Source organism: Notolepis coatsorum (genome assembly GCF_963971535.1).
Source record: "Notolepis coatsorum genome assembly, chromosome: 5".
Lineage (NCBI taxonomy): Eukaryota > Metazoa > Chordata > Actinopteri > Aulopiformes > Paralepididae > Notolepis > Notolepis coatsorum.
The window spans coordinates 139,043,672-139,058,652 of record NC_140169.1 but is presented as its reverse complement, the minus strand read 5'-3'; the positions used below and the strand labels follow the sequence as shown (position 1 = coordinate 139,058,652).

General features: G+C 45.6%; 1 protein-coding gene across 1 annotated transcript in view; it reads right to left on the bottom strand.

Moving 5' to 3' along the window:
• LOC311229107 (utrophin-like) overlaps positions 1–14,981 on the bottom strand; it is a gene marked incomplete at its 3' end in the record, with an annotated part of 228,255 nt that overhangs the window by 100,876 nt on the left and 112,398 nt on the right.

The window sequence follows — 14,981 nt, the reverse complement described above, 5'->3', positions numbered from 1 at the left end:
TCCTCCTTTCCTCACCCCCCCCCCCTATCTCTCTCCTTCTCCCACCGTACCGGCCTCTTTCCCCTCCCTCTCTCTTGCTCCTCTCCCCTCCCTTTCTCCCCCCCCCCCCCTCCCTCTCTCAAAACACACAATTACATTACGTTAGCTAGGTTCTAATTAACAGCAAATTAACGGACAGCGATACCTTCTGTTGTATCAGCGTTGTGTGATGGATCAGCATGGATGCGCCATTAGGCCTGCGTGGAGATCAGGGCACAAACCACCATTGGTGTCTTGCAATGCCGAGGGTTATACGGAGTAATAGCAGTTAATGCTTTTATTTCTATTTTAAACAACACTATAGAGAGGATCAACCCTCATTTTGCTTTCAGAGGGAGAAAAGCTTTTTTTTTGTGTATTACGTACGATTATTTCCAATTGTGTGTTTGGAACACTCGGATAGAACAGAATAGAATCTCTGAATTGAGTAAATCTTTACAGTAATTTGTCCATTGCATTTAACCCATCCTAACTATTTAGAAGCAATGGGGCAGGTACAGTCCTAGTGTGCCCAGGGAGAGGTTGGGGGTTAAGTGCCTTGCTCAAGGGCACATCAATGGTGGGTATCGAGGGAGGAGAGAGCATCTAATCCAGACCGGCCAATCGCATGCCCACTTCTCTAACCATTAGGTCACTATTGCCCTGGAGGAAGCGTTTACAATACATGATTTATTTGGGGCGTAACTCTTACTGTCAGAAAAGGAAAGTATAATGTCAACTGTTAAAATCTTATTCTGGCGCAAGATGGTAATTCACACGGACAGGAGATGCAAAGGGTTTTTAAAGGTCATCTCTACTCAAAAACATGTTTTTTATGGTTAACTCCTCTTGGGGTCATGTCTTTGACTACTATCTTTGAGAGGGAGAGCTTCTCTTCTGTAGCCTGGAATCTGAGTTGCATGTAATAGGTCAAACCTATCATAGACCACCGTAACACTTCCGGGATTCTGAAATCATGGGAGAGAGAGCGGGGGGAGAAAATGAATGAATGTGGATGAGAGCCTCAGCATTAAGTATTTTTTTTTTCTCATCAACTTTTTCTCCCCATTTTCTATTTTTCTCCCATCCCAATTTCGTATTATCCAATTCTACCCTCCCCTGTCTCGAACGTTGTTAGACCATGCCTCCCACTGGTCGGCGGCAATGTGGACGAAGCCTTGCATCACGTGTCCCCTCCGGTACCCAGCCATCGCATCTTCTCACCTGCACAGCGCGATCTCTCAGCGGCGAGGAGTAACGCGTGGGAGGCTCACGCTGCCCCCCGATACTTCCTGATTCTACTGCGCAGGCGCACCAACCAACCTGTAGGAGTCGCTGTCCACAACGTCCGATCCCCACCCACCGGCTTTCCCACCCCCTAATACTGCCAATTGTATTAGTATGAACGACCAGCCAAGCCGGAAGCAACGCCGAGAGCTGGGCTCGAACCCAGCATCTCCTGCGTTAGCGGCGAGCGCCTTGCCCATCACTGCGCCACTTAGCCGCCGACATTAAGTGGTTGTTGCTACGGCTGTGGGGGTGCTGGAGACATGATCCAATAGATTTGTATACGCCCGAGTCTCCTGAACACGGCGCGACCAATCCCAAGTGGATCGGCACTTTATCAGGCCGAGCTATAGTCGCCTTTTCGCACCTACTCCCGAACTACGCATCATCGCGCAGATTGCCCACGGAGTCTCTGGATTGTCTAGGTTCATCAATCTGCGCATTCATTCATTTTCTCCCCCCGCCCTCTCCTCCATGAGCTCAATGTAATGCTGTGGTCTATGTAGTGCAGTGGTCTATGGTCCAATGTGTGGTAACTTGACCCCTTTAGCTTCAGCGACACACAGAACGCCGAGTAGGTCTCGACATGTCTTGAAAGAATAATAAGCCGCCAGCTTGAAATTCCTGGTAAATATCAACAAGTGCTTGTTGCCGATTTGCATATCCATAGATCCTTGTGTTCTCAATGAGAGTAAAGGTGTAGAGATGCCGCGGAGCCTTTTTCAGTAGTTCACCGAATAAGAATATAGAACATTTTCAAGGGTTTAAAACACATTTGGAGGGGATAGTTGAGGGGCGGATGAGAGCAAGGCGGGTTTTTAAGGAGCCGATGAGAGCTAAGCAGGTTTTTAAGGAGTCGATGACTTGCATTTCCAGTGCTATCTGCTAGCGAAGGACTTGGAGGGGTTTGAAACACGTTGGGTTCATAGGGTCTCTGTAGAGCCGTGGGGGAGGAACACCCTTGTGCATGTATTACAGTATATACCGATTTAACGGGTCTTCGTGCGTAAGGGTTGCAATTGCTCCATGACGCCTAAAAACTCACTCCAAGTCTGCCTTATCCATCTGTCTCAGCTTCCTCCTAGTAAAAACAATTCTCCCCAATGCACTCACTGCCCCCTCTCCTAAAGTTAGTTAGTTAGATCTGAGAGAATTCGAAAGGCCCAAAACCATCAGACACAAAATTAAACTCCAATCTGCTGCTTCCCTGCAGGCGCCTAAAGGGAGCAGAGGCTAACGGTTCCATCTGGAGGTTGTCCTGTTTAACGGTTCTTCCTCCCACGCTCTCTTTCTCTCCCGATTCCCTCGCGCGCGATTGCAAGAGGGGCTTGGGGAGCTGGTTCTCGTTCCATAGTTAGAACTCAACCGAGTGCCACTAAACGGCTCGGTGTTGGTGTTTTGCCTCGAGGCCTGATTTAACCCACAGCGCACTGTGTTTCACACAGACCATGATTACCGTCGTACAACGCACTTCCGCTGCGATCAAACAATGGAATAACGGGTCAAATCCTCGATAGCTGCAGCCCTAAAGCCGACGCGGTGTGTTTTCAGAGAAAATTAAAACACCTTAAATCAATCACCTTGACATTTATGGATCTGGTCAAAATGTAAAACATTACAAATCATGTACAAAGCCAGAAATAACCTGTTGCCAAAAAAAATTTCAGGGAAAGAGAAGGTGGCTATAATTTGAGAGGAGCGATAAACTTAAAAAAACCAAAATGAAAAGTATGTGCATGTCAATCGGTGGGGTGGACTTGTGGAACAGTCTGGAGTTAGAGCTAAAACAGAGTACAAACATAAATCAGTTTAAAAAGATGTACAAAAAATCTTTCTTAAATGGGTATCTGGAAGAGGAAGTGTGTTTATTGGGAGTATGTGTAAGATGTAAATAAAAAATAGAAGAAATTGTGTATATCATGTGGTATTTATTTAGTATATATATACTATATATTTATATAAATGTATTTAAATATAAATGTATTGGATTGTATAGAGATACAGCGTTATTTCATCAAATTAACAATAGAATAACACTATATAATTTGTGATAATTCGTTTTTATACTTTTTCAAGAGTAAAAAATCTTTCATTCATTCATTCAAAATGGGAATGTGAGTAAAAAGGGTGTGTTTTGTGTAAGAGCCGAACAACAGCCGCTGACCAGATTCACACGGTGGCCATTTTGCTTTTTTTTTTTTTAAACTTTGGCCATTCCGCTGGCTCTTTTTTGCGTTTATCGCATTTACTCTGGTCAAGAATGACCGACAGAAACAGGTTGAATGGGGGTACAGATGGGGGGAAGACACTCTGAGAAAGGCACGGCTGCAGTCCGGGAATCGAACTCGCTAAACCCCAGATCCGTGACGAGCACGGTTGTCCCCGGCGCCGAAATAGCGCTCGAGGTACGCGGTGAGCTACTGGAGCTCCCCGGCCATTTTGCTCTTATGTCATGCTCAGGATGGGATTCCTTTAATGAGAAGCTTATTCTCCAGAGGTGTTAAACAAAAGAACCCCCCCCCCCCACCCCCCTGACTGGATCTTGGGAAAAGCACCATGAAATACTACCTAAAAATAGAGAGAGACACTGCCAAGGAAAAACAAAGGATGACTCAGTTTGAAACAGTGTGGGGAAAAGTTTAAAATGTGAAAGTTGCCTTATTTTTTGTATTTTATTATTATTATTACTTATAGAGACAGTAAAAACGTGGATATCACACCGGCTGCTAAATCTCCACCCCGCTTATCATAACCCCCTCACATCTCATTTGTTGGTCCAAAGTGATCTTTTATTGTGGTCGTGTACAGTATATGTGTAAAGAAAAGGGGGGGGGGGGGGGGGGGGGGGGATTCAAGCATGACAGAAGAACAAAATGGCCGCTGTGTGAATGCGGTCAACGACACTCACTTAGAAGTACAGTTCACCACAGTGACGCAGTAGGAATAAAGGGGGAGGGGGGAGAAACAAATTAAAAGTTAGCCAGTGACATGTAATTATTCACAGAGTCGCAGGGTGTACCTTCCTCTCGGTGGTGGGAGATAAGGTTGGCCCTCCAGACGCAGCGATTTAGTACATTTCCTTTCCCCCGTACGGCCTCTGCCCATCCGGGTACAAATGGTGCTAATCAATCACAGCGGCAGCACGATTAAAAGCGGCTTAGTGGTCCGGGGCCATTGCCGTTATTAGCTTTAGCTACGAGGCCAGGTTAATTACGCTAGCTTGGCGTGGGGTTGTGTGTAGCTAGTGCATGCTGTGCTTGGCTATAGTTCTGCTTAAATCAGGACACGATCGCTTGGAAAACAAGCTTTACGCATTATATATATATAAAAAAAGATGAATGACAATCTTAATTCACCGTTATACGATTAGTTCAAAATTCACCAACTGCATCACAGTATGGTAGGGCAACTACACTGCCTCAGACCTGAAAGCACTGCAGTGGGTGGTGAAAACGTATATATCACTGGTACATCATTCCCTGCTATTGAGTCTATTCATCACAAACGGTGTCTGAGGAAGGCATTGTTCAAGGACACCTCTCATCCCAATCATGGACTGTTTGCCCTCCTCCCCTCCGGGAGACGCTACACAGGAACCTCCGCTCCAAGCAAGCAGACTAACGAACAGCTTCTTTCCCTGAGATGTCATCTGTGCCAGGTTGACAGCCCCCACACCCCTGCCCCATACCATACAGTATAAACTCTGACTCCATTGTCTACACGCTAGGCTGTTACCCATAATTGTACGACTTTGAACTATGTTGCCTATACTCAATTTATAGGCTTTCACTGCCTACAACTGCCCTACACTGTAATCATAGTAATCTTAACTACCTACCTCATAGTATAGTCTACCCATATAACTCTGTATGATAGCATGTACAATAATGCTGTATATACCATATATATATATTTATTATTACTGTATATATATATCTATCCACATCCGTCTCTACATACCTGCACATAATCCTTTTACATATCTGTATACTATATATATATATCTGTACATATCCCTTACCTACTCTTACTAGTTATGCTGCTGTCTTTATACCTGTATCCCTGTACATATTAATATTATAACTCTGTACATACATCTGATTAGTACTACACCCAGTGGTACTAATATATATATATTTTATACCCAGTTTAATCACCTGTACATTGCACTTTACATTACATTTTACATTTGCACTCTGGTTGGATGCCAAACTTATTTCCTTTGTACTGTACAGTATTGTGCTGAATAATGACAATCAATTTGAATCTAATCTAATCTAAAAAAAGCTCTCTGTGAACAAGTAGGTAATTTAGCAGTGAGCAGTGAATCAGAAGCTTGTATTTATCCTTTTGTTAACTTATATTTATAACTTTTCTTTTCATTCTTGTCTAAGATAATTGGTAGCTCTTTTTCGGAAATCACCACTCAGCCGCCCAAGAGAAAGCACCAACTGTTGCTGGGAGATAAGGGTCATTAAAAGTGCCTGCAAGCACTCACTCTCACTCTCGCTCTCCCCCTAAAAGCTGTTAATTTAATACTTGCCGATTGATTGATGACTTTAATCATCTCTGCTGATTGATGGCTTTAATCATTTGGCCACTAAGGCAGGCCCCTTTATTGGATAATTGAATGCGTGATGAATAAAAGCTATATCGGCGGACCAAAACACGGACGCAAATCGATAAAACTGAGGCTCGCGCGGGAAGCCACTCAACGCAGGACAGAGGAACACGTTTCCATCTCGCACTTTCAACATAGTTCCTGTGGAGTGGAAAGCAAATAACTGGCTATTTAGATCTGGAAATATTATATCACTGTTACACACGTTCATCATATACAACATGGTTCAGTTAATGTCCCTCCTTGTCTTCATCTACACTTCTGTCCTCCTCCCTCACTTTCTCAGATAGGTTCTCTACCTCTCTCTCTCTGCTTCTCTCTATCTCTCCCACTCCCTCCATCTCTCTCTCTCTACCTCTATCTGTCTCTCAGGTTATTTGTCTCTCCACCTTCCCCTCACCCACTCTCCTCCCACCATCTCTCTCTTTCTACTACCCTCTCTCTTTCCTTCAGCCCATCCCTCCCTCTCTCCTCCTCACCCCTCCCTCCCTTTCTCTCTCTCATCTCCTTTCTCTCTCTCCTCCTAATCCCCTTCCTCTCTCTCTCTCCTCCTCACTGCCTCCCTCGGTCCTTCTCCCTGCCTCCCCCTCTCTCTGCTCCTCCCCTCTCTCTCTGCTTCTCTCTCTCTCTCCCCTGTCTGTCTGAGTTCCCCTCACTCCGTCACTCTAAGTCTACGGCATGTTGGCGTAGTGGTTAGCACTGCTGCCTCCTGGCAACAAGGTCCTGGGTTCGAACCCCGGTGGGAGGCCTTCCTGTGTGGAGTTTGCACGTTCTCCCTGTGTTCACGTGGGTTTCCTCTGGTTCCTCTGGTTTCCTCCCACACCATGAAGACATACATGTTAGTCAGGGACGACAGATGAAAACAAGCTCATTAGCCAACTCTGGCACATTAACATTAAAGTGGAAACTAAAAATGGTGATGCACCGTCCCTGGGTAAAGAATAAATAAATAAACTTAAACTTAAAACTCGATTCCCTCTGGACTACTCTCCCCCTGTCCTGGGGGCCACCCATCCTAGGACTTTACACCTGTCTGATGGGATAGGGGAAGGGACCATCAATCACGGTCAGCCTGATCTTTTACTATGGTTTACCTTCGCCAAGCCGCCCGCCTCTCGGCACATTATAGGGAGAATCCCAAGCCACGACCACGTGCCGAGACAATCAGAAAACACTCTGTGGCCGCGGGTTACCTTTTAAAATCCTTTACTAGCAATTCCAACACCAACCCCCATAACCTCACATAAACACACAGCGCGCGCACAGTGCCGCGTGGGTGTTGATGGCAGTGTCTCTCGCAGCCTCTGCAGAACCTGCTCGTATTGTCTTCTTCAATCATTAACCAATAAATCCGCTTCGCAGACGTGATTGTATCATTGACGACCGCGGCGACCCGATATGTTTGACTGTAAACCGGGCAATAAAGACAGGGATCTTTTCCATCTCAATGAGGCTTTTCCACCGGTGCGGTCACTGTTTTCTACAAGGACTCTATCGCTCCAGCCACTGACTGGTGCTGAACCCCAGTCCTCAAGAGTGCTGATTTCTGCTGATTTCTATCGACAGGCAACAAATAAGCCTTCAATTCGATATATATATTGTATTACAAAATATGCACACCCGAGCCACTAGGGGTCGCCAAAGTGCAGGTGGGCAAATCGTCCTAAAAATGTCCCGCCGGTGGGTCGTTGCGTGGTAAGAGTTGAAATGCTATCCACCTGGAGCGACAGTGGGTCAGGAAATAGAGCGGTCGTCTGGTAGTCGGAAGGTTCCCGGTTCGATTCCCGCTCCTCCCGAGCAGCGTGTCGAAGTGTCCTTGAGCAAGACTCTTAACCCCTAATTGCTCCCGATGTGCAGGTTGGCACCTTGCATGGTTGCCTCTGCCATTGGTGTGTGAATGGGTGAATGTGAGGAACAAATCATTGTAAAGCGCTTTGGATAAAAGCTGTTATATAAATATAAATGCACCATTTAACCCCCTCAACGGTTGTCCTCATCTACCATCCGCCAAACAAACAAAAATAATTACATTTCCTGACCTCTGTTTGCCTCTATGAGTGTGTGTGTGTGTGTGTGTAGGTGTGTAGGTGTGTGTGTGTGTAGGTGTGTAGGTGTGTAGGTGTGTAGGTGTGTAGGTGTGTAGGTGTGTAGGTGTGTGTGTGTGTGTGTGTGTGTGTGTGTGTGTGTGTGTGTGTGTGTGCGTGTGCGTGTGCATGCGTATATATATATGTGTATTATCATCATATGTGTGAAATGGAGCCCTGGCCCTCACCCCTCTGTCAGGGTCACTGATGACTTCCAAGCCAATCTATTAAGAATACAGAGCAGACGTGGGGGGAGAAGGAGGGGGGGGGAGGAGGGGGGGGGGGGTTCTTTTTCACTTTCAACTGAGCCGTTCCATTATTCACCATGTCTTACCTTTCTGAGACCAGGAGCTACGGCCAAGGAAGAGGAATGAAGGAACGGAGAGAGAGTGGAATTGAGAAAGAGGAAGGGATATGAGAGAGAGAGAGAGAGAGAGAGAGAGAGAGAGAGAGAGAGAGAGAGAGAGAGAGAGAGAGAGAGAGAGAGAGAGAGAGAGAGAGAGAGAGAGAGAGAGAGAGAGGGGGGGGGGAGATATATAGAAAGAAAGAGAAAGAGAGAGGGAGAGACAGGGAGAGGGGGGGAAGGAGAGATATAAACACAGATAGAGAAAGAGGGGGAGAGAGATATAGAAAGAGAGAGGGAGAAGGGCGGCTACATGGCGTAGTGGGCAAGGCGCTCGCCACGAAATGCTGGAGACGCTGGGCTCGTCAGTTCGAGCCCAGCGCTCCACATTTGCTTTCAGTTTAGCTGGTCGTCCGTACTAATACACATTGGCCGTATTAGGGGGTGGGAAACTGATGGGTGGGGATCGGGCGTTGTGGACAGCGACTCCTACAGGTCGGTTGGTGCGCCTGCGCCTGATACGAAATTGGATGGGAGAAAATATAGAAAATGGGAGAAAAAGTGGATAAAAAAAAGAAAGAGAGAGGGAGAGACAGAGGGGGGGAAGGGAGAGATATAAACACAGATAGAGAAAGAGGGGGAGAGAGATATAGAAAGAGAGAGGGAGAGACAGAAAGGGAGAAGGGGAGAGAGAGAAACACAGAGAGGGTGGGCAGATAGAGAAAGAGGGGGAGAGAGATAGAAAGAGGGAGACAGAGAGAGAGAGAGGGCAGAGAGAGAAAGAGGGGGGAGATAGAGCGAGAGAAAGAGAGACAGAAAGAGTAGAGGAGAGATAAAGAAAGAGAGGGACAGTGAGGGAGAGAGAGAGAGAAAAAGAGGGGGAGATAGAGAGAAAGCACGAGAGAGAGATAGAGAGAGAGAGAGAGAGAGAGAGAGAGAGAGAGAGAGAGGAGAGAGAGAGAGAGAGAGAGAGAGAGAGAGAGAGAGAGAGAGAGAGAGAGAGAGAGAGAGAGAGAGAGAGAGAGAGAGAGAGAGAAGAGAGAGAGAGAGAAGATGAGAGAGAGAGAGTGTGAGCAGTAACGAGGCAGGCGGGCAGAGAGCGGCGAGCAGGATAGAAAAGTGTGAAGAGGATAATGAGAACAGGAACGCCAGGGTCTAGACTGGATGTGGAGGAACGTACTGCGTCTCCTCTGGATACCGTGTCTGTCTGCCCAGGCTGCCGCCTCGACTAATGGTGCTTGTATACTGTGTCCTGGGCTTACGAGTCCTACCAGCATCTCTCTCTGTATCTCTCGCGGTATCTCTCTCTGTATCTCTCTCCGTATCTCTCTCTCTGTATCTCTCTCGGTATCTCTCTCCCGGTATCTCTCTCCCGGTATCTCTCTGTTTCTCTCTCCGTATCTCTCACGGCATCTCTCACGGCATCTCTCAGTATCTCTCTCTGTATCTCTCTCAGTATCTCTCTCTGTATCTCTCTCTGTATCTCTCTCTATCTCTCTCTATTTCTCCGTATCTCTCTCCGTATCTCTCTCCGTATCTCTCTCCGTATCTCTCTCCGTATCTCTCTCCGTATCTCTCTCCGTATCTCTCTCGGCATCTCTCTGTATCTCTCTCCGTATCTCTCTCTGTATCTCTCTCTGTATCTCTCATGGTATCTCTCTCGGTATCTCTCTCGGCATCTCTCTCTGTATCTCCAGGGGGCCCACATTTTTTTAGAATAAACGTCAGAGTGGATTTAAATCCCAAACTGCTTCGCTACATTACTGTGCAGCAGCTAATAGGACAACAACATGTCTCCTGTTTTCACAAACTTAATTACCAGTCGGTGGTTTAGTCGACGTGTCTATTTATGTTCTTCTGAATGGACTTCAGAGCGCCGTGGTTATCCGTTGGAACAATATGGGGAGCCGTTTCAATCTTCCCGTGACCCACACTCTGAGCAGCACTGGGCCATAGGAGCCGCTTACCCTCCGACTGAAGGTTATCTGCCGCCTGCAGACAGACTCACACTGTATGACCTCCATACCTCACAGGACGGATTAACACTGAGCTATAGGAATTCAGTCACACACACACACACACACACACACACACACACACACACACACATACCCGCACACGTGGGGAAATGTGCACGTACGCAAGCACACACGCACACACTTTTTTAGATACACATTATACACTACATTATACACTACATTATACACCGAAGGTGGAGGTGTGTGCGTGTGGGCGGTTGTGAGATTTTGTGCGAGTGCACACAGGCGCGCGTGTGTTTTTTTTTTTTACTCTCGAGGCGTTTGGGGGTTATTAAATAATAGCCTCGTGAGCCGGGAACGCAGATAGAGGCCAGAGAAACACATTATGGTGTCAACAGAAATATCAATAACGCAGGCAGACAGGCAGGCAGACAGACAGACAGACAGACAGGCAGGCAGGCAGGCAGGCAGACAGACAGACAGACAGACAGACAGGCCCTTTTTTTTTTGACAAAATGTTAGAGTGACGTGAGTTGGTGTCCTTTAAGGCAGAGCGCCAAAAAGATAAAATCTGAAAAAAAAAAAACTTGGCAAAAAATCTCAACTTAACTCTGCTCAGACTTTACTAGATCCACCAAACCCAGTAATTATACGTTTTTAATTTGATTTTAAAAGACAGTCAGTGGCGTGTATATTGCATATCGCAAATATTTCAAAGGTTAGTCCATAATGTCGCAATAATAGTCTTGCACAGATGACAAGGAACACCAATGATAAGGGTAAACTGATGACAAGGAACACCAATGATAAGGGTAAACTGATGACAAGGAACACCAATGATAAGGGTGAACTGATGACAAGGAACACCAATGATAATGATAATGGCTTATTGAAGAAGTAAGAGAGTTCTGACACTGAAGCCTTTAAGGCTCGGCATTCAATTCATTTGTATTATTAACCCCGTTGACCATATTGACCACACACATATTGACCAAGGTGGTGCTTTTGACCATGCAGCAGTTCTAGTCGATACCGATGATGGTAACCATGCTGACCGTGCAGAGGCTCTAGTGGACCTTGGCGGTCGTGAACATGGTACTGTAGTGGTCAACCTCACTGACCATACAATGGGCTGTGCTGGCAGGGACCACGGAGGTGTTAAAACTAGTGCCGTCAGGCGATAAAAAAAATGTATCTAATTACAGTACAGGATTTGTAATTAATTAATCTAATTAATCGCATTTTAATCGCATAACATTTTAGGCCTGATATTCTATAATCATATTTCAAATGGCATGTGTCCAGATGGCAGAATTCAGTACTGTATCTACAAAACCTTCCGTTTAATCATCTTCCATCTATTAATTTGCTTAGATTTTTCAGGTCTGGTCAATTTGAGCATGGTGTTATTCACAGTCAAAGATATTTTTGATATTCTCATTTGGTTCATTACAGTTTACTCAAGCCTAGTAACACACACAGTATTTCTGACACTGGGAATAAGTTCCCTGAGATCCATAGATGTCCCTAGAATCAGATACCAAGAACATGTGAATGGACCATATTAAAAAAAAGTCTGTAAATGTGTATTCTACGTTCTTATGGAATGAATGAGATAAAAAAGAAATATTATAAAAAAATATATATATATATATAATTTTGAGTTGATTTTCATAACACGATGATTTGCTGTGTAATTAATTAATCTAATTAACACGATAAACTGACAGCCCTAGTTATAACCACACGTGCCGTAATCTACTCCTTGATTTGATTAGCTGAGCTACAAGAGAGAGACAAAGGGAGATCCATTATAACTTTGGTCAGCTGAGATACTTTGGTACAAAACTTAAATGCAGGAAATTAGCTCTCTTATCTATCTTCTGTTACTCCAGAGCTACAGAACGCCAAAAGCTACCTAAAAACTCTCCAGAATTCTCACTGAACGGCTCTCTTAAAGCAAAATCAAATCAAATCAAATGTATTTGTAAGGCCCGACAACACACGTTAATGTCCCCTATGGGCCGGAGACGTCTTCTTTAAACAAGTCAAGAAGAAGCATCACAATAAGTCAAAACAAAAACACCATAAAGTCAATTTTTTTTTTAATAAATGCAAACACTCCCAGACATACCCCACGCGAAGCTAAGGAAAAACTCACTGAAACCTAGCAATAGGGGAAAAAAAGCACCACAGGCAATGTGGAGGAGAGAAACCTTAGAAGGGCCATTCAAATTATTTTCAAAAACTTGCATCTACATGTATTGCTACAGTGTCACTAACTATGCAACATTACTCCTCACCTTCAAAGCCCTCCATAGCCTGCCCCCCCCCTACCCGACTGAACTCCTTCTCCCCTACCGCCCCACCCGTTCCCTCCGGTCCTCTTCCACTCTTTCCCTCACTGTCCCGTCATCTAAACTTAAACGTTTCGGTGACCGGGCTTTTTCACGAGCTGCACCCCGACTCTGGAACTCCCTCCCTCAGACCATCAGAGACTCTCCCTCACTCTCCACCTTCAAATCCAGACTCAAAACCTACCTGTTCTCCCAAGCATTCAACCTTCCTTACCCATAACCACCCTCCTCCAACTCGCCACCATTTTCCCCTGCCCCACGTTCTCTCCTCTCCTGCCCCCCCCCCCCCACCCCCCTTGGGTTTCCCTTACTCCCCTCCCGACTGTCTCCCCTACTCACTCCCTCATTTGTTATCCGTTACTCGTGGTTTTATGTTTCCCGTGTTTTCTTATTGTCCTCCGTTTCCCTCTGGTTTTGTTTCTTTGTTTTCTTTTTTATGCCTATTGTCAGCGACTTTGGGTCCTTGAAAAGCGCTATACAAAATAAAATGAATTATTATTATTATTATGCAGTGCGTGTGGTTAACTGGCTGCCCAGTGGTCCTGTTTGCTCTCCACCAAAGCAGCAGTAGACTGAGCAATAGCTGCTCTACACTAAAATAACAGTACCGACAGTGTGGCTCCTGGGCACGGCAATTATCCACACCGGGTAATTGCACCTGTCAAGCTCCTACAGGAGGACACAGTGGGGGGAGGGGGGGGGGAAGGGGGTGGTTGGCAGCGATCCGGTAACACTATTCTTCTGTGTCGAACAGTGAGTCAGTGGGGCCAGGTCTCAGAGATCATTTCAGCTTTTTTTTTTTTTATTATTTATTTATTTATTCCAGTGGAGAGAAACAACCGGTGTGAATTCAAGTAGGCATGCTGTTTGAAATGGAGGCAGATCGAGATCAGAACGCTGTGTGTGTGTTGTCTCCTATACTGGATTGTCTCTAGCTGTGAGCTGTAGAGTCAGAGGTAAAGCACATGAAAGGGATAGGATCTGGCGTGGATGCGGGGAGAGAGAGAGAGAGAGAGAGAGAGAGAGAGAGAGAGAGAGAGAGAGGAGAGAGAGACAGAGACACAGAGATGAGAGAAGGGAGAGAGAGAGAGAGAGAGAGATGAGAGAGAGACACGAAAAGTCCACGAAAGATTGGACGGGTTTCGGCTGTCCTAGCTGGGGTGGGTAGTTGTGGGGCAAGGACTGAGAATAGGCGACTTCTCTTTGATGACCCTCCTGAGCGCGCGAGAGAGAGAGAGGCAGAGAGAGAGAGCAAGTGAGACAGACACAGACAGAGGCAGTGAGTGAGACGGACTGAGAGATAGAGGTGAGAGAGGGGGGGGAGAGAGAGAGAGAGAGAGAGAGAGAGAGAGAGAGAGAGAGAGAGAGAGAGAGAGAGAGAGAGAGAGGGAGAGGGAGAGGGAGAGGGAGAGGGAGCGAGAGCGAGAGCGAGAGCGAGAGAGAGCGAGAGCGAGAGAGAGAGAGAGAGAGGGGGAGAGAGAGAGAGAGAGATGGAGAGAGAGAGAGAGAGAGCGAGAGAGAGCAAGAGAGAGAGAGAGAGAGAGACCGACTCACATCAACGCCAAACTCGGGTGGGAACACTGACTTTAAAACACTCGCACCAAAAGCAGATTCGTCACGTCCATAATCTCCCCGACTACAGAGGCTCTTGCACCAAATGCATTTGACTTGAGAGTTATCGAGTTACAGAGTGTGGAACATGTGACGTCACTCGCTGTGCCACAAATTACAGTATTAGGTATTAAATATAGCTCAGTGAAATGATGAAAATTCAAAATAACATGGAGGCCATTGCTTGTGGCTATCCATGAATCGTTAATCCCTCACTAAGGGTCGTGACTTCTCATTCATCAGTCCACTGGGCCGTATTTAATATGTGACATTGCACATTCTAACTCTTTAACTCAATACAATTCATTTGTACAAGACAGTTTTGGGTTTTGGGATATGTGTGAGATTAGCGCGAGATGTGCCAGCTTAAATTGTGAGTGAACGGTAGTTTAGGTTACGTTAATAACCTTGGTTGTCTGAATACCAAGTGTAATTAATAATTTCTCTTATTCTTATAAATAGAGAGCGGTTTCAACAGATTTGTAAAAAAAAAAAAAAAAAGACAAAAAATATACAAAAATATTGTAAGATGATAGATAGATAGATAGATAGATAGATAGATAGATAGATAGATAGATAGATAGATAGATAGATAGATAGATAGATAGATAGATAGATAGATAGATAGATAGATAGATAGATAGGTTAACCCTTTACTATCACACTAACCGTCTGTAGTGT